Source organism: Aedes albopictus, chromosome 2, assembly GCF_035046485.1.
Source record: "Aedes albopictus strain Foshan chromosome 2, AalbF5, whole genome shotgun sequence".
Classification (NCBI taxonomy): domain Eukaryota; kingdom Metazoa; phylum Arthropoda; class Insecta; order Diptera; family Culicidae; genus Aedes; species Aedes albopictus.
Genome location: NC_085137.1, coordinates 74,410,855 through 74,431,857, shown reverse-complemented (window position 1 = coordinate 74,431,857; position 21,003 = coordinate 74,410,855). Strand labels below are relative to the sequence as shown.

The following is a 21,003-nucleotide window of genomic DNA, read 5'->3' as shown; positions in this document are numbered from 1 at the left end:
CTCCTGCAAGAATTTTCGAAGAATTTCTCGAAAAAATTATGCAGGAATACTTGACGGAATTAATAGCAGAAATTCTTGGAGGAATACCGGGAAAAATGTCTTTGAGGAATTCTTGGCGAAAGTCTTGGAGGAATACACCGATAAAGTAAAGAGATACAAGAATAGAGCTTGTAGGGCTTGAAGGTCTTAATTCCAGAATAGTTTGGATGATCTAAATCACCAAATGAATGTTGCTGAGTTATCAGAATAGCACTCTGAGGCTCTAACAGTAGTGTTGATTATATTCGGCGAGTATTCGCTACAATAAAAATATCTCAAGATTTACAGATATTGCGACCCATACTTCAAAATACATTGGATGCATTTGTATGCCCAAATAGCAAAATATAGAGACACTCGTGATATAATAAGGTGCGACAGACACAATCGTGAAAGAATTATGCTGATAGAGTGAAGGCAAGCAAGAGTAGAGCCTGTAGAAACCCAAACTATCAGCTAAGTTGCAATAAATCAGTGTCAATAGAGAAGAATAAGTGTATCAGTTTTACCGTCGAATAAATGTTGTAATCGTTCAGAACATTATGTTTCCATTTTCATATCAGTGCTGAGTATCACCGCGATTAGGATCGTTCAGTGTCCGACAGATTCCAACTCCTACCACAGACGCTCTTATGTGCGAAAACACTCTTAATTGCAGCAACACTTGAAAATCTGTAAAATATTTGTTATGTCAACGTACTGCAGACAATTTGGACGATCTGATTGAAGTCATGCCTTGACTTCAGAGAACCGTAGATTGACTACAATGAGAGTTATTTACACGCGAAAATTAGCTCCAGAAACCTATATTCCACCGATCTGGAATAAGTAAATTTCTTGATTAGATTCCTGAGTACCTGGGATGACCTGGCTGAAGTCAGTCCATGAGTTCATGGAACTGTTGATAAACCGTAATCACATATTTTACCTTTGGGGAATCTCTGTGCACTACATAAACTAATATTTTATCATGTGTCAGTGAGAAGGCTTCTCACAACTATTCCTACGAGACCTAAGCGAAGTCATGCCTTGACTTCAAAGAACTGTAGATGGCCTACAATTAGAGCTGTTTTTCATGCGGAAAACAACGATTAGCTCCAGAAACCAATACAACATCGAAAAGGAGTTAGTAAATTTCTCGAAAAGATTCCTAAGTACCAGAGATTTCCTGGTTTAAGTCTGGCGTTGAGTTCTATGAACTATTGATGAACTGTAATCACATGTTTTACCTATGTAGAACCTCTGTGCACTTCATAAACACACATAATCTATCATGTGTCAAGAAAAAGGTCTATCGAAACTATTCCTTGGAAAATTTGATTATCTAACGAAGTCATGCCTTGACTTCAGAGAACCGTAGATGGACAACAATGATAGTTATTTGCATGATAAAGTTGATAAAATGTGATAAAATATGAGTTTATGTAGTGCACACAGCTTCCACATAGGCAAAACATGTGATTACAGTGTATCTACAGCTCAATGAACTCAAGGCCTGACTTCAACCAGGCTATCCCGGGTACTCAGGAATCTATTCGAGGAACTTACTTATCCCTGTTCGGTGTAGTATTAGTTTCTGGAGCTAACCGCTGTTTTCCGCGTGCAAATAACTCTCATTGTAGTCAATCTACGGTTCTCTGAAGTCAAGGCATGACTTCGTTTAGATAACCAAATTTTCCTAGGAATAGTTTCGGAAGACCTTTTTATTGACACATAATATATTATGTAGTACACAGAGGTTCCACATAGGTAAAACATGTGATTACAATCAATAGTTCAAAGAACTCAAGGTCATGACTTCAATCAGATTGTCCAAACTGTCTGCAGTACGTTGACATAACAAACATTTTACAGATTTACAAGAATTGGTGCAATTGAGAGCGATAAAAACAATTAAAAATCATTCGTGGTGATTATTTCGAGTAATCATATTTGGTAAAGACGGATTCAGACAATTCATCGAGAGATTCAGAAAATGTAAACAGTAGTACAAGGGCAACACATGTTCTAAAGATGTCTCCGATGACCTATGGGGTCAATAAGGGAATTAATGCTTTTGGAAACAACAAGCGCGAATGTAGACTTGGATGGTTCAGGAATGTTTAATATCCCAAAAACTCAAAGAAGACCTATCTTAGAATCTCAAAATCGAACTTGTAGCAACTTTAACTATCATTAGGCAACAGAATATGTAACTCCTATTGAAATATTTCGTTGAGAAGAAAGTTGTAGTGGTGCAAATCGTACTTGGCCTCATTTGTATCCGACTTGACCCAGCCTTACTCCGTCCAGAAGTCCAAGAAAATATTGATTCCCGTATATTTCCAAAACTAGGCTGTTGTGCGAATTTGTGTTCAAAATTTGATTATATTCTGTTGAGAAATGGGCTGTTGGTGATTTTTTGAGCTTTTATTTCGCTGCTAGAGACAAACGGGTTAAGAACTTCATCATGGATTGCAGCAGCATTTTTTAAGTTTTGCATTAGAAACTTGTCAAGAAATCTCTCAGGAATCCCTCCAAGGATTTTTGCTGAAAATCATCTAAGAATTCCTCCACGAATCCCTCCTGCAATGATTATTACAGGCATTTCTCAAAGTAATATTTTTTGGGAATTTTAGGGATATTCCTCTATGAGTTTCTCTATGTTCCTTCTGAGAATTCTTTTAAAAATTACTTTAAGAATGTATTTATTTTTTTAATCTTCTTTGGGAATTATCAATAATATAAGATCACTATTCAAGTGGCTGATTATCTCGAGTGTGTCAAAAGATTTTTTTTTCAAGAGATACCTCAATTCGGCAAAGTTTTAGCGCTTGAAATGATCTACCATTTAGAAATTTGATTTATATGATAAGGTAACTTGGCTGCTAGAGGCGCCATCAACAGTTTGAAGCTGAATCGAACTACAAGAACCATATTAGGTTGTCAAGCAACTATTACGATATGCAACAGCTTACAACTGCTGTCCAGAACATATCGGAAGAAATTCCTGTATTTATTTCCAGGATGATTTTCAACACTGACTGTGCAACTGCTGAAGCAACTGCTAGAACAAAATAGAACAAAATAGAAAAGGATGGAATACAACTCTTCTAGAAACAAATCGGATTTTTTTTTTCTGATATTTCCTCTTTTTGATGGACATATCAGTGATTCATAGTACCTGTACGAAGCTTTCGTGCTCTTTGTAACTCATTATGAAATTATAGCTACTTTAACTGTTTATAGTTGAAAAAAAAACAATGAATGTTATAACTTAAGCTTAATCTTTATAATTCATGAAGTTATGAAAAAATATCCAGCTTGTTGACTTTGGAGCAGTGAAAGAATGGTATCATAAACCAAATTACCATCATGAACGGTCCATCGAACCTACCAATAAATCCGTTGTTGGTCCGAGGTCGTTCACATGGCTTACTCAACGATAACGTACAAGGGCGTGTACAATTGCAATCCATGTACCCAGCATAGCGTACTTCCGAACAAACCAACTACATGTATCATAATTTCGACGCTTTCCTCGCAAACGCGTGCTTTACAACATCCACATTGTTTCGAAACAACCCATTTGCTCAATGGGTCGGCTAAAATGTATTAAGTGACTGAATATTGTTTAATTAACGTTGTGTGGGTATCTCGTCTGAAAGAAAAACAGATCTGGCCCCCCAAATTAATCGTGCTTCTCGGTACAATGCGCTAAAAACTTCAAAACAGTAATGTTTTAATTTTAAGCACCAAATCAACACACGGCTCCCCAAATCCATTTAGCCGACAGAGTTGCTCCGCGAGCTACCCCACACTCGCACTCCTTTGCTACATTCAAGGTTCGTCGCCACTGACATTTAAGTCTCCTGCCGCAATATTCGCATGCGCCCGCGCGCTCGTGTGTGCAGCACCAATTCAATCAAATGGCTGAACGGCATTCAGCAACCACCACCCTACATGACTGATCTGATGTAGTTCGCAGCACCACCCCTTTCTGCTGTGTCTGCTTAGCAACTTCACACAAAGTGTGGACCCCGCAGCTCTTCGAAAACGAGCGAAAATTATTGTTATTATTTGGATCGGTCTTTCCTTTCTCCATCGGCGATGATCGTCGACACAAGTTACTCATTTATGATCACCGCGGCGCGGCGCAGCTCATTTTCTCGACTCATGCACTACTATACTAATAATGATGTGTACCCAACCCACAGTCACCGTCGTCACGGAGCTCGCATCTTCATGTTAGCTTAGCATAATTTGCCAGTTTTGCTTATCTTGTTTCTTCACGTGTGCACACTTTTGATGCTTTTAGTTTTTAATTAATTCGTCAAAACACTCTCGGGGTACACATATGATACGTTAGGGTGGCTCAATTTGGGAAATTCCAAAAGCTAACTCTGTTTTTGACTATCAGAACCTACTGGTGTGGTCAATGAACCTGAAATATACATACCTATGTTATTAAATAGGTTAACGTGAACTGATATAGACATGACACGATTTTGGACGTTGCCTCTAGGTGGCGGTATAATTGACCAATCACCATCATCAAATTAAAAATTAGAGTCGGAAATTTTGTACCCATCGACGTTGTCGAAAATCGTCACGATCCGACATTCATTGAATAGGTTATGGGACCAAAACCGTTTAACGTGCATTAAAATTCCACATTGCAAAGGAATGCTGTAGCGCTCAAAAATCGGCTAACTTGATTGAATGTTTCTTCGATTGTAGCAGAACTCGAAAGAATTGAAACAAGTTACCAGTATGAGAATAGTTATTTATGTAACGAGTTGCAAAAAGTTGATTTTTTCAGCACGAGTCGTACATTTATCCAACGAGGCTTGCTGGATGCTGGGTTCGCCGTTAAGTGCAGCGAGCTCGTGGTCCATCCTTCTCCGCCACACACCGTTCTCCTGCACGCCGCCGAAGATCGTCCTTAGCACCCGTCGCTCGGAAACTCCGAGTGCTTGCAGGTCCTCCTCGAGCATCGTCCATGTCTCGTGTCCTTAGAGAACCACCGGTCTTATTAACGTCTTGTACATGGTACATTTGGTTCGGGGGTGAATCTTTTTTGACCGCAGTTTTTTCTGGAGCCCATAGTAGGCACAACTTCCACTGATGATACGCCTTCGTATTTCACGGCTCACGTTATTGTCAGCCGTTAGCAAGGAACCGAGGTAGACAAATTCTTCTAGCACCTCGAAAGTATCCCCGTCTATTGTAACATTGCTGCCAAGGCTTGTCATGTCTCGCTCAGTCCCACCTACCAGCATGTACTTTGTCTTAGCCGCATTCACGACCAGTCCGACCTTTGCTGCTTTGCGTTTCAGGCGGGTGTACAGTTCTGCCACCATTCCAAATGTTCTAGCAATAATATCCATGTCATCAGCAAAACTAACAAATTGGCCGGATTTCGTGAAGATCGTACCCCGGCTGTTGAGCCCGGCTCGTCGCATAACACCTTCCAGGGCGATGTTGAATAGTAGGCAAGAAAGTCCATCACCTTGTCGTAGTCCCCGTTGAGATTCGAATGAACTGGATAGTTCACCCGAAATCCTTACGCTGTTCTGCACACCGTCCATCGTTGCTCTTATCAGTCTGGTAAGCTTCCCGGGAAAGCTGTTCTCGTCCATGATTCTCCATAGCTCTGCGCGGTCGATACTGTCGTATGCCGCTTTGAAGTCGATGAACAGGTGATGCGTTGGGACCTGGTATAAACGGCATTTCTGGAGGATTTGCCGTACGGTAAAGATCTGGTCCGTTGTCGACCGGCCGTCAATGAAGCCGGCTTGATAACTTCCCACGAACTCATTCGTTTTAGGTGACAGACGACGGAAGATGATCTGGGATAGCACTTTGTAGGCAGCATTCAAAATAGTGATCGCCCTGAAGTTCTCACACTCCAAATGGTCGCCTTTCTTGTGAATGGGGCAGATTACCCCTTCCTTCCACTCCTCCGGTAGCTGTTCGGTTTCCCAGATCCTGACTATCAGCCGATGCAGACAGGTGGCCAACTTTTCTGGGACCATCTTGATGAGTTCAGCTGCGATACCATTCTTATCAGCTGCTTTGTTGGTTTTAAGCTGGTGTATGGCATCCTTAACTTCCCTCAGCGTGGGAGTTGGTTCATTTCCGTCCTCCGCTGCACTTGCGTCGTCGTTTCTTCCGTTGTCGTGGGCTCCCGTGCCTACGTTCTCCACGCAGTTCAGGTGCTGATCGAAGTGCTGCTTCCACCTTTCGATCACCTCACGTCCGTTCGTCAAGAGGCCTCCGTATTTATCCCTGCATATTTCCGCTCGCGGCACGAAGCCGTTACGGGATGTGTTGAGCTTCTGATAGAACTTCCATGTTTCTTGGGAACGGCACAGCAGTTCCATTTCTTCACACTCCGCTTCTTCCAGGCGGCGCTTTTTTCTCCCGAAAGAGGCGGGTCTGCTGTTTCCGCTTCTGTTTGTAACGTTCCACGTTCTGTCGAGTCCCTTACTGCAGCATTATCGCCCTCGCTGCGTTCTTCTCCTCCAAACGCTGCGTTCTTCTCCTCGAACCATTCGTTCCGTCGATTCCGTTCCACGTACCCGATGGTGCTCTCGGCTGCGTCGTTGATGGCTGCTTTCACTGTACTCCAGCAGTCCTCTAGAGGGACCTCATCGAGCTCGCCCTCATCTGGCAACGCGGCCTCGAGATACTGCGCGTATGCTGAGGCGACATCCGGTTGTTTCAGTCGCTCTAGGTTTTACCGTGGCGGTCGCCAGTACCGTACATTGTTAATGATGGAGAGTTTTGGGCGCAGTTTGACCATCACCACATAGTGGTCGGAGTCGATGTTGCTAAACTACTAGAATACATAATTCTAAGATACTTGGCATCCACCGTTGAATTCTTTTACTTATATTGAATCCGTAGGATCGATGGACCAATGTTACCCTCTAGGTCCAATGTCACCCCGAACGGCGGTAATATGTGATTTCTATGAAACAAAGCCGAGACTTTACGAATTTCGGAGTTTAAATGCAACGCAACTGACAAGATGAAAGTTTCGTGTGCTTTTACTAAGCCACATTTTGGATGATGTTGCAAGCGCTGCTTGGGGATCTAGACCTGCTGAAACTGATCTAGATAAGTTTTAACTTTTAATGTGACGCTTTAGTGTTCTTGGTGTGCACCCTAGAGGGTTGGAGTCTTCAGCAAAGTGCTTTGGATAGGTTGGTACTACACTCTTACGTCTTTGGTTTTGATGTAGATCTGCTAAAACTTATCTAGATGAGATCAATCTTTCAATACGTCACTCTAGTGTTCTCTATATGCATCCTAGAGGGTTGGAGTCTTCGGCAAAGTGCTTTAGCTTGGTTGGCACTACATTCTTACGTCTTCTGTTTTGATCTACATCTCCTGAAACTGATCTAGATAAGTTTTATCTTTTGATATGGATATGTAGTGTTCCAGATATGCATTACGAAGAGTTAGAGTCTTTGAAGAAGTGTCTTGAATTTACTGGTACCACCATTACAAGCCTTCGACTTTGATATAGATTGAATGCATCTCCAAGTGTGGCAATGATCGGCATCGTGCTTCGGATTAGTTTGTACTACATTCTTACATCTTCGGCTTCTTATGGTTTAACTGATCTAGACTAGTTTCTTCTTGTCATATAACTCTCTAGAGCTCTGGTTATAAATTTTGGAGGGTTACCGTCTTCGGCTTCGTTTGCACATTTGCAACTAGCGCTGCCTAGTGGCAGAAACTCGAACCAAATGGATGCTCTCTAAGTAATCTGGATCCTGAAACATATGTCATGGACATTTTGTTAGTATTAAATTTGTCTTTCATATCATAAAAATCACAGACAAACAGATGTAAGATTGACACTATACATATCATATACATATCTAAGGTCCTGATTAATTGGAATATTGGTGTTTTCGGCAAGCTGTTTGGCTGATCAAGGACTTACTGATAATGGGACATTTGATTCGTAATTCGACCACTAGGCTGTACTTGTTATATAACTTTAAAAGCATTTAAATGATTAAGATTTCACATCAATTTCCTTTCAAACATATTTTGATGATATTTTGAGTCAAATACTAGACATATATTTATGTACAAAATTTCATTTTATTTGATTCACTTAATCTTAAGACACAGCATTATTAAAAAAACAGGAGTCAAATAAGAAAATATAACTAGAAGTGCTCTAACTTCAAGTTGAGTTACCGATCAAGCCCGAATTTGTATAGCAATTATAGCTTGTAAGACAACTATCAGTCAGATTTGGAGAATATTTGCAGCATTTTATAAAAAGTTACACATTGTTGAACATTTTCTGGCTAGTAATAAAAATATACATCCTTTTTCAAATTTTCAACTCGTACCCAACACTCAACAAGATGCATATCTAGAACTTTGAAGAGGTATATCAAAAAAAAAAAAAAAACTGATCGAGATCAGTTACAGCAGATCTATATCAACACCGAAGATGTAAAATGTAACATCTATCAACCAAAAGCACTTTGTCGAAGACTGCAACCCTCTAGGATGTAAGTTCTAGTGGTCTGGAGAGACATGAAAAGAGTAAAAAATGTCAAGAGCAGTTACAGCCAAAATCGAAGGCTTGTAAATGTGGTACCAATAAATCCAAGACACTTCTTCAAAGACTCGAACCCTTCAGGGTGCATATCTAGAACATTACATAGTCATATCAAAATATACAACTAATTTAGATCAGTGAAAGCAGCTCTAAGTAGAGCAAAACCGAAGACGTAAGAATGTAATGCCAACCAATCCAAAGCATCCCTCTAGGGTGCATATCGAGAACACTAGAGCGTCATATTGAAAGAACGATCTTATCTAGATAAGTTTTAGCATATCTAGATCAAAATCAAAGACACCAAACAATCTAGACAACTTTGCTGAAGATCCCAACGTCCCAACCATTTAGGATGCTTGGCAAGAGCACTGCACTATAGGGCGGCTCCATACAAACAGGTGGCCAATAGTTATTTATGCAACAAGTTGCAAATAGACCTGTGCGCCGCCGCACCACGCCGCCGCCGCCGACATTTTTGTCCCACGCCGACGCCGACCGAGGCATCGGTGGCGCGCCATACGCCGCTGTTTGTCACGCCGCCGATTTTAATTTTTCGCGCCGGTGATCAGTGCACGAACAAAATTAAGTTTACATAAAGTTGAGAAAAAAAATCTCACGATCACTATCATAAATGATTGACTACAATAATTGATCTCTTAACTCTTAGAACTTTTGTTTTCATTACTCATTAGATCGCATTCATTATTCGTCATTCACATTTCTCCAGAAGTTTCTTCAGAGATTCCTCCATAAGATTCAGTGATGCCTGGGATTCCTCCAGAAAATTCTTCAGGGATGCTTCCAGGAGTTTCATCCTTCATTTTTTTTTCAGTAGATCTCTCAGGAAGATCTCGACAGGGAAAACTCCAGGAGTTCCTTCAGAAATTCTTTCGGGAGGATTCAGGGAAGTCTCCTAGAGATACATCAGAGATTCATCCAGAAAATCCTTCAGAGATTAGTCTGAGAGTTTCTTCATAGATTCCTGCTGAAGTTTCTTCAAGAATTCATACTGGATCTTCAGGAAAAGTTTATAAATGCCACCTGGAGATCCATCAAGAATACCGTGAGAAGTTTTTTCAGGAATTCTTGCAGGAGGTTTTTAAAAACTAGTCCAGGCGTTCTTGCAGGAATTACTTCTGCATTTCCTTTAGAAATTCCTACAGTGATTCTTACAGAAATTAGTCCAGGAGTTTCACCAGAGATTCCTCCAGGAGTTGCAGGGGTTCTAGCAGATATTTTTCAGAGATTGCTCCTGAATCTCTTCAGGGATTCCTACAGAAGTTTCTTCAGAAATCTCTACAGAAGTTCCTTCAGAGAATTTTATAGGAAGATCCAAGGATACCACCAGGATAATTCAGGGATTCTCCCAGAAGTTTATTCAAGGATTTTCATAGGGTAAAAGCTCTAGACATTGCCACCCACCAAAATTCTGCTCTAATATTCGCCACTTCATTCATGGAGTTTGTATGAAGGGGGCGAAGACTAGAGCAGTGGCGAAGTCTAGTGTTTTTACCCTATAAGAGTTCCTTCCAAGATTTCTTCAGGATATCCTTAGGGGATTCCTCGAGAAGTTCCTTTAGGGATTCTTCCAGAAGTTAATCCAAGGATAGCTCCTGAGGTTCTTTCAGATTATAGATTGATATCGAGATTTTTCCAGGAATATTCACGGATGCCTTCAGGAACATCAGAGAATTCTCCAGAAGCTCATTCAGGAATTCCTTCAGGATTCCAGGATTTTTTTTAGGGAATACCTCCTGCAAATCCTTTCCACTACCCGGAAATATCCGCTGAAAATTCTTCAAGGATTCCGCCTGGAAATCTTTTGGATATTCCTACCGGATATTCATGCATTCCCCTGGAATCCCTGCAGGGATATCACTTGTAATTTCTTCGGAGATTCCTCCTAGACTTCCTTCAGGGGTTCTCTTGGACTTTCTTCAAGGATTCCTCCTGGAATTCTTTCGGGAATTCCTCTTGGAATTTCTTCGTAGATGCATCCTCAAATTCCTTCATGAATTTTTCCTGAAATTTCTTTGGTGATTTCTCTTAGAATTCCTTGGGAGATTACTCCTGGAATTACTTCGAGGATTTCGCATAAAATTCCTCCAGGAATTTCTCTTGGATTTCTTTAGGGATTCCTGCTGGACTTCCTTCGAAGATTCCTCCTGGAGTTCCTTCGGGGATACCTTCTGGATTTTTTCGGAGATTCCACCTGGAATTCATTCTGGAATTTCTCCTGGAATTCCTTCGGAATTCATGTATTCCTCCTAAAATTCTCTTGGGTATGTATTTCTTCTAATATTCTAGCGTGGATTTCTAAATTCTCTTCGAGGTTTCTTCCTGGAATTTCTTTAATGATTTTTCTTAGAATTCCTTAGTAGAATCCTCCCGAATTTGCTTCGGGGATTCCTCATGGAATTCCTTCAGGATCCTCCTGGAATTCCTTCGGGGTTTCCTTCTGGAATTGCTTCATTGATTTTTCCTAAAATTCCTTCGGGGATTCCTCCTGGACTTCCTATGGGGATTCCTCTTGAAAATCCTTCGTGTATACCGCTTAGAAATCCATCGGAGATTCCTCCCAGATTTCTTTCAGGAGTTCCCCCTGGGAATTTCTCCTGTATATTTTTTGGGGATTTCTTTTCCTTTAGGAATTTTTCCATAAATTCCGTCGGGTATTCCTTCTGGACTTCTTCAGGGATTCCTCCTGGATTTCTTTTGGGGATTCTTTCTGCAATCAATTCGAAGATTCCTACTAGAATTCCTTCGGGGAATCCTCCTAGAATTCCTTTAAGGAATTCTTTCGGGGATTCCTCCTGAACTTCCTTCGATAATTCCTCCTGAAATTTCTTCGGTGATTCCTCCTGCTATTCCGTCTGGGATTCCTCCTGAAATTTATACGGGAATTTCTCTGCAATTATTTTTCCTGTTGGAATTCCTTCGATGATTCCTCCTAGAATTACCTCAGGAATTTCTCCTGATACTCCGTCAGAGATTTCTTCTGGATATTTTTCGATGATTTCTCATATAAATCCTTCGGGGATTGTTTCTCACATTCGCTTGGAAATTCCCCCTGGTTGTTTTTGGGGATTCCTGTTGAAATTTCTTTGGGATTCATGCTGGAATTCTTCGGGGTTTAATCTTGGAATTCCTGCGGGAACTCCTCTTGAAACTATTTCAGGGGGTTCCTCATGGAACTCCTTCGAGGATTCGTCCTGGATTTTTCGATGGTTCTTCCTAGAAATACTTTGAGGATTTCTTCTTCAATTCCTTTAAAAATTCTTTCTGGAATTCCGTCGTAGATTCCTTCCGAAATTCCTTCGGAGTTTTCTCCTGAAATTCCTTCAGTAATACTTCATGGAATTACTCCAGGATTACTTCTTTCGGGAATTTTTCCTGATATTTTTTTCCTAGAGTTCCTTTGAGGATTTCTCCTTGAATTACTTAGGAGATTCCTCCTGGACTTCCTGGAAAACCTATGATGTTCCGCTTGGAATTCCTTCAGAGATTCCTCCCGGAATCCCTTCGGTAGTGCCCCGGGGATTCCTGCAGGGATTTCTACTTTAATTGCTTCGGAGATTCTTTCTAGACTTTCTTTGAGGATTCCTGCTAAAATTCCTTCAGGATTTCTCCTAATATTTCGTCGAGAATTCCTTCTGGATTTCTTTCGGGATTTCCTCTTGGAATTTCTTCAGAAATTCCTCCTGGGATTTCTGCGGGGATTCTTGCTGGAATTCCTCCGAGGATCCACGAGGAAACTCTTCTTAGTATCAATGGTTTTCATGAATGGTCATGAAAAAGCTCAGACTACAAATTCTAGACCGTAATAACAACTTCTATGCTTTGACATTATGGTCAAATTTTGGTGGTGCCGATTCACGCCGCCTATTATTATTATTATTATTGACTTTTTTTTATCACGGGGAAATTCAGCCCGAGGCTGGTTCTTCACATATGGTAAAAACTGAATTTTCTTCTCACTACTAGGTGAATTGATCTACATTTATGATCAAATACTTTCAAAAGAAAGCTTTCTGTCTTCTTCGAACAAACTAAACTTGTAAATTCAATTTTTCAAGGCCAAAATAACTTTGTAACATGGATTTGGGAGGCTTTTAAACATTAATCATACAATAACTTAAAAAATACTTGAAATAACATTTTGCTGTTTTTAAAGGAAACGTGCATTTTATCATGCAGAACAATTTGGTTAAACATTTGAAAACTCCCAATAATTGGTATCTAGAAAATTTTACAGCAAAAAAAACTGATTTTAGGGGGTTGTTTACAAATAATGGCTGATAACTCTAAAAATTGTTATGACATGACAGTTATGACATCTAGTGCTTATCCTTTGAAGGAATATCTATATTTCTACTAACTGATAGTGGATAAGTGACACTGAGGAATACTTCAAATGGTAAGGAGTGTATCGTAAAGTAGTTGAAAATGTTTAAACTAGTCGCAAAAATAGTTTTATACAACTAATGAGCAATTTTATTTTTGGAGATACTGTATAAATCCTTGAAAAAAGAAATGGCTTTTATGATTTTTTAAAAATGTTCTTCTAACTGGGTTTTTAACCTAGATTACTGAACGCATGTTTTTAAATTTTTGCACACCCTCTAAAAAATTGAAATTGCGAAAAAAGTTCGATAATGTTTGAAAATTGTTAACTTTTTTGTGCAAATATAATAAGCTCCAGAATCCTCATGATATAGGCAAATTATTTTTTTCAAGAAAAATCTCCACTGCATTTAAGCGCAATTCTTAAAAATGAGAAAAAGCCATTTTTGAGGAACCCCTTTTTTCTATGTTCCTCCAAATCATGTTTACGCAAATAAAAAATACATAAAATGAAAAATTCGCATTTTTTAAATAGGGTATGTTTTTTAATTTATAGACGAGTAAGTTAGAGCAAAAAATAGAATTTTATAACCTTTTAAGATATTAAACGCAGAACTTCAAAGTTTGACAAAAAAATAGACGTTTTTTGGAGTGGACCATTTTGAAGATATAGGAGATTTTTCTGTTGAAAATATGAATTTTGAAAGTCGGTGTTAAATGATATGTTATGTGTACATAACTGTTAACAAACATCAATATTTTCCAGATTTTTTATCGTACAAATTTTACTCGCTACAGATTTTTGAAATGTTGAAAAATCCTAACAAAATTGCATTTTGTGCAGATTTTTATTTTGTGAGGTGTATTCATTTAGCCATATTTTCAATAATACAAAACATTTTCCAATTGTTTCCAAGGTATTCTCAACTTAACTATATTGTGAAGATTTCATAGAAGAACCGAAATGAAAAGACCAACCCAGCTTCGAGATAGAGCATTCTGAACATTTTCAACTACTTTCCGATACACTCCTTATGTAGTCAAATACTCCTATCTGTCAAAAGATAAGTATTAAATGGCAGAATAAAAAGGTACAACAACTCAATTCAAGCGATTTTAAGCTTAACATGTTTTGATCATAACTTTTTCCTAAAATGTATGGGCCACACTATTGCTCCGCCGATGCGCGACGAAAACGATCACCACTACGATCGAAGCTGCATGGGAGGAGAGTTCCCCTTCGCAAGAAAACAAATCCAGAGCGGAGATCGCTTACAACACTTTTCATGACATTATTGTGTATCTATTCATTTTGTGTCGGAATGCCATGCATTTTCCAATTCAGCAGTCCAATTTCTAAACCACTCTAGAGCTTCCTTCGCCACCATCAGCACCTCCTTTCACTAGTTCCCAAATCTGGCTTAGTACACATACGATCCAGTCACTGGCCTTCACTCACTTTGGCACACAAATCGTCCGTCCACAGCCCTAAATTTTGATGGATTGTGCAATTGAAACATGCAATTAGATTGACCAGCAGGGGAGAGGTTCGCCACCGATCGTCTCGTACAAATCGTCCACCTACGACGACGACGATCACCCACCGCCAACCACCACGGTGCTGTATGCCATACGTACACTCAGGAAACCGATCTACAACCAAACACTCGAACGACCCCAACAACGCAACGCGTGAGTCTAGGACCAACTACCGCGGACTAAGATCGACCGAACGCGACGAATGTGAAAGTAAGACTGAATGGCTACGAATCAGTTCGCTAAGCAAGTTTGGCGCATGGCTTTCGAAGTATGGCCTGGCCAGCCAGTTGCTGAGCAAGACTACTCTTTCAACATTGTTCAATGGTCCAAGACCAACGCGCGATCAACGAGGTTTGGTGTGGTTGTCTGTGTATTTTTTTTTCCTTTTTTCATCTACTGTTTCTCGAACGAGTGTGGGATATTTTAACGTCTTGGATTCTCTTTTCTCAGGTTACGATCGCGATCGCACTGTTATGAATGTCTGAAACGAAAGAGAATCCAATGATTTCTGAAGACCACCGGTTATGTTCGGGGATGTTGTCTTGTTTGTTTTTTTGGCGTCTTGGCACGATTTTTTCCGCAGTCAAGCTCGCAGATTGTGAACAATCCTCGGTACCCACTTACGTAATTTATTTTTGGTCCTTTGCTGCCAGATCGGTGTAACACGCTAAATATAATTACACAAAATGCAATTCACACGGAAAAAAATACACGGTAATGAATATTATTGGATACCGGACTGGACACACCAAATTTATTGGTTTACTTTGGTACATCGAGGTCTTTTTTTTTTTTTTTTTTTTTTTTTTTTTTTTTTTTTTTTTTTTTTTTTTTTTTTTTTTTTTTTTTTTTTTGTCTGTATTAACGAGATTTTTAACCCTAGGCTAGAGTATGTCGGGAGTGGGATTCGATCCCAGGTCCTCAGCGTGATAGTCTTGTGTTCTAACCACCACACCAGGTCCGCTCCACGGTCGAGGTCTTGAAATCAGTCTACGGTATAGTGGCGCAGCAAAACTCAGTGGTTCCGTAACTCACCAGCCAAAACTCAATTAGACGACGCACGACACGCATCCGGCTGCTCCAAGTTTAGCCAATAGACTGCTTATGCCCACGTTCACGACAGACAGACAGACAGACAGACAGACAGACAGACAGACAGACAGACAGACAGACAGACAGACAGACAGACAGACAGACAGACAGACAGACAGACAGACAGACAGACAGACAGACAGACAGACAGACAGACAGACAGACAGACAGACAGACAGACAGACAGACAGACAGACAGACAGACAGACAGACAGACAGACAGACAGACAGACAGACAGACAGACAGACAGACAGACAGACAGACAGACAGACAGACAGACAGACAGACAGACAGACAGACAGACAGACAGACAGACAGACAGACAGACAGACAGACAGACAGACAGACAGACAGACAGACAGACAGACAGACAGACAGACAGACAGACAGACAGACAGACAGACAGACAGACAGACAGACAGACAGACAGACAGACAGACAGACAGACAGACAGACAGACAGACAGACAGACAGACAGACAGACAGACAGACAGACAGACAGACAGACAGACAGACAGACAGACAGACAGACAGACAGACAGACAGACAGACAGACAGACAGACAGACAGACAGACAGACAGACAGACAGACAGACAGACAGACAGACAGACAGACAGACAGACAGACAGACAGACAGACAGACAGACAGACAGACAGACAGACAGACAGACAGACAGACAGACAGACAGACAGACAGACAGACAGACAGACAGACAGACAGACAGACAGACAGACAGACAGACAGACAGACAGACAGACAGACAGACAGACAGACAGACAGACAGACAGACAGACAGACAGACAGACAGACAGACAGACAGACAGACAGACAGACAGACAGACAGACAGACAGACAGACAGACAGACAGACAGACAGACAGACAGACAGACAGACAGACAGACAGACAGACAGACAGACAGACAGACAGACAGACAGACAGACAGACAGACAGACAGACAGACAGACAGACAGACAGACAGACAGACAGACAGACAGACAGACAGACAGACAGACAGACAGACAGACAGACAGACAGACAGACAGACAGACAGACAGACAGACAGACAGACAGACAGACAGACAGACAGACAGACAGACAGACAGACAGACAGACAGACAGACAGACAGACAGACAGACAGACAGACAGACAGACAGACAGACAGACAGACAGACAGACAGACAGACAGACAGACAGACAGACAGACAGACAGACAGACAGACAGACAGACAGACAGACAGACAGACAGACAGACAGATAGACAGACAGATAGACAGACAGACAGACAGACAGACAGACAGACAGACAGACAGACAGACAGACAGACAGACAGACAGACAGACAGACAGACAGACAGACAGACAGACAGACAGACAGACAGACAGACAGACAGACAGACAGACAGACAGACAGACAGACAGACAGACAGACAGACAGACAGACAGACAGACAGACAGACAGACAGACAGACAGACAGACAGACAGACAGACAGACAGACAGACAGACAGACAGACAGACAGACAGACAGACAGACAGACAGACAGACAGACAGACAGACAGACAGACAGACAGACAGACAGACAGACAGACAGACAGACAGACAGACAGACAGACAGACAGACAGACAGACAGACAGACAGACAGACAGACAGACAGACAGACAGACAGACAGACAGACAGACAGACAGACAGACAGACAGACAGACAGACAGACAGACAGACAGACAGACAGACAGACAGACAGACAGACAGACAGACAGACAGACAGACAGACAGACAGACAGACAGACAGACAGACAGACAGACAGACAGACAGACAGACAGACAGACAGACAGACAGACAGACAGACAGACAGACAGACAGACAGACAGACAGACAGACAGACAGACAGACAGACAGACAGACAGACAGACAGACAGACAGACAGACAGACAGACAGACAGACAGACAGACAGACAGACAGACAGACAGACAGACAGACAGACAGACAGACAGACAGACAGACAGACAGACAGACAGACAGACAGACAGACAGACAGACAGACAGACAGACAGACAGACAGACAGACAGACAGACAGACAGACAGACAGACAGACAGACAGACAGACAGACAGACAGACAGACAGACAGACAGACAGACAGACAGACAGACAGACAGACAGACAGACAGACAGACAGACAGACAGACAGACAGACAGACAGACAGACAGACAGACAGACAGACAGACAGACAGACAGACAGACAGACAGACAGACAGACAGACAGACAGACAGACAGACAGACAGACAGACAGACAGACAGACAGACAGACAGACAGACAGACAGACAGACAGACAGACAGACAGACAGACAGACAGACAGACAGACAGACAGACAGACAGACAGACAGACAGACAGACAGACAGACAGACAGACAGACAGACAGACAGACAGACAGACAGACAGACAGACAGACAGACAGACAGACAGACAGACAGACAGACAGACAGACAGACAGACAGACAGACAGACAGACAGACAGACAGACAGACAGACAGACAGACAGACAGACAGACAGACAGACAGACAGACAGACAGACAGACAGACAGACAGACAGACAGACAGACAGACAGACAGACAGACAGACAGACAGACAGACAGACAGACAGACAGACAGACAGACAGACAGACAGACAGACAGACAGACAGACAGACAGACAGACAGACAGACAGACAGACAGACAGACAGACAGACAGACAGACAGACAGACAGACAGACAGACAGACAGACAGACAGACAGACAGACAGACAGACAGACAGACAGACAGACAGACAGACAGACAGACAGACAGACAGACAGACAGACAGACAGACAGACAGACAGACAGACAGACAGACAGACAGACAGACAGACAGACAGACAGACAGACAGACAGACAGACAGACAGACAGACAGACAGACAGACAGACAGACAGACAGACAGACAGACAGACAGACAGACAGACAGACAGACAGACAGACAGACAGACAGACAGACAGACAGACAGACAGACAGACAGACAGACAGACAGACAGACAGACAGACAGACAGACAGACAGACAGACAGACAGACAGACAGACAGACAGACAGACGAAACGTTGTTCAACATGTTTTTACTGTATTAGAGTGGAATGATTGTAGAAGCAGTCCAAGGAACAATTCAAAGTCATAAATAAGCATGCATGTTGAACAATTGCTGGTTTATAACATCCTCAGCTGAACAAAACCAAATGCTGAATAATAAGCTGAAATGATGCTATTTACATAGTAAATAAGCCAAAATGCAACATTTGGCATGTATGTGAACAGCAACTTAATTATAAGCTTAACAAACGTCAACCGTTTTTGTTTGTTCGATTTGCCCTTACTAGCTTTAATATAAGCTGAAGAAGAACTTTTTTCTACGCGTTAAAAAGCTTATGTTCCACAGTTACCGAAAGCTGATTATTGTGGTCTACATAAGTTGAACAAATGCTTTTGATGTTTAATACTTCAGCTATTATGAGAACGTTCAATAATGGTTTAACAGTAAGCTGTATAAACGGATTTATGATTTATTTGTTCGCTTATCACTTTTTGATTGAACAACAGATCAAAGTGATTATAATAGAGCAGTACTGGAACGTTCCTCACAGAGGCGTCTCGTCGGCGTGTTCAACCAGTTCATTGCACAGGTATTCGATTTGGAACAAAATAATTAGGAATTGTTTCACCATTTCAGTCTTTGTCATTTTAAATTAACCTAATTATAAAAAAGTGTTATATTATCACAGAACTTGAAAAAAAAGTTCTTACAAGACTTCAATACTTCAATCCAATCTTCGTTGGAGCAAAAAATCTGGTGCGTACCACCCATCCCACCACTATAAGACAGTTGCCCAACCATCCACCGTGAAGCGGCCGAGAAGCAAAACAAGCACACCGTACCATAGTTCAACTTTTTCTGTTGAACAAGCTCTCATATATGAACGCCCCAACACACTGCAATAGGTCGGATGTTCGTATACGGCTGGAGGTGTAAATGTGTGAGATCAACCCGTTCTACAGGCGAATTTGAACAACGTTTGCTATCACATGCTGAGAGTCTTACGTGCGCGTTTTTGTTTGACGCTAAAAATGATTCGCATAGGATTAAGTTTAAACTCATTTTAATCGCATATGACAATGCTTCCGCAGAAAACGGATTTCAGCAGAAAACAGTTTAATTACGTGAATGTCGTCATGTTCTTATACCAAAATCAAAAAGCGCTCTATGATTACAACTTAATTCTAACAGAACCATTTTTGCTAAACTGACATACCGCTGTGTGAGCCACTCTTACCGTGTTGCGTCAAAAAGCGCGGTAAACTTGCATGCAGCTTGGCGTCGGTGTCTCTCATCGTGTTCAACCCACCGGCTTGAACGAGAGAGAAAAAACGAAGAAAAACTAGGGGTGGGTAATGTCTGAGACATAACCGCAAGCTTGACGTAGGACAACTTTTAGCGTGTAATAAACTTTTTTGAAGCTTCTACCCTATCTGGTGAATGCGCAGCTATCTAGCAACAGCAAGGGTGTCTGGACGTCATTTCCGTTACGGTCGAGGATCTTGACTTCCGTGTTTGTGCGTACGAACATGGCAGATTTGAAAAGAAAATTCTCAGTTGTTAATAGTTGTTTAAGTGATGATTAAACGCTGAGCTGAGAGACATGCTCCGTTTCAGTTTGGATTTCTGCCAAGAAGAACAAAAAGAAGTAGAAAAAGAAGTAGAGAAGAAATAGAAGAAGTGTCAAGAACAGGAATGAAAATATTTAGATCTGGAATTCTCCAATAACTCTTGTGGACTATTTTTGGTGGTCCTGAAAAGGACCGTTTGGTGTTTGGTGGTTCTGATGTTCCTGGGAAGGTTCTTGTGCTGCCGATGATTGTTAGCGACCAGGTGTTGTTTGTGGTGAGCATTTGCTGTGTATCGTATCGAATAACGTTGCATTCCGGGCTCCGGTTTCTTGAGCGTAGCGATGTATTTCCTGTAGATTAGATGTTTGATGGTTCGGGCACTTCTACTGCGAGCACAGATAAAATTGGACGGTGATATGAAAAATAAGAGCAATAGCGTCTACACTCTGCGCTAATGTTTTTGATGAAGGTTAAATCAATACACGAACCACCTAGTGTGGTTGCTTCGTTATGAGGATTAGCTAATGTTAAATTTAAATGCTTCTTCATGAAGTTAAGGAAATCAAAATTTTCTTGTTTGGAAACGTCAATATTAAAGTCTCCAGTGACAACCATTGGCGTGTCCAGTCTAACATATCTGAACAATTTCCGCGTCATGAACAACTTTGTATTTCTTATGGTTGTTCCTGGTGAAATGTAAACCGACATTAGAAGTACTTCGGTTCCCAT

The 21,003-nt window shown here is 41.3% G+C and overlaps 1 protein-coding gene across 7 annotated transcripts in view; it reads right to left on the bottom strand.

Moving 5' to 3' along the window:
* LOC109427577 (toll-like receptor 6) overlaps positions 1 to 14,859 on the bottom strand; it is a 67,047-nt gene extending 52,188 nt beyond the window's left edge. For 4 of the 7 annotated variants that reach the window (XM_062849945.1, XM_062849947.1, XM_062849944.1 and 1 more), the window contains exon 1: positions 14,597 to 14,859. The gene's annotated coding sequence lies outside the window, so the exon portion shown is untranslated. Of the gene's footprint in view, positions 1 to 14,417; positions 14,447 to 14,596 lie in introns of those variants that run through there. The other 3 variants (XM_062849948.1, XM_062849949.1, XM_062849946.1) reach the window with 2 other exon arrangements.
* Positions 14,860 to 21,003: the final 6,144 nt, after the last annotated feature.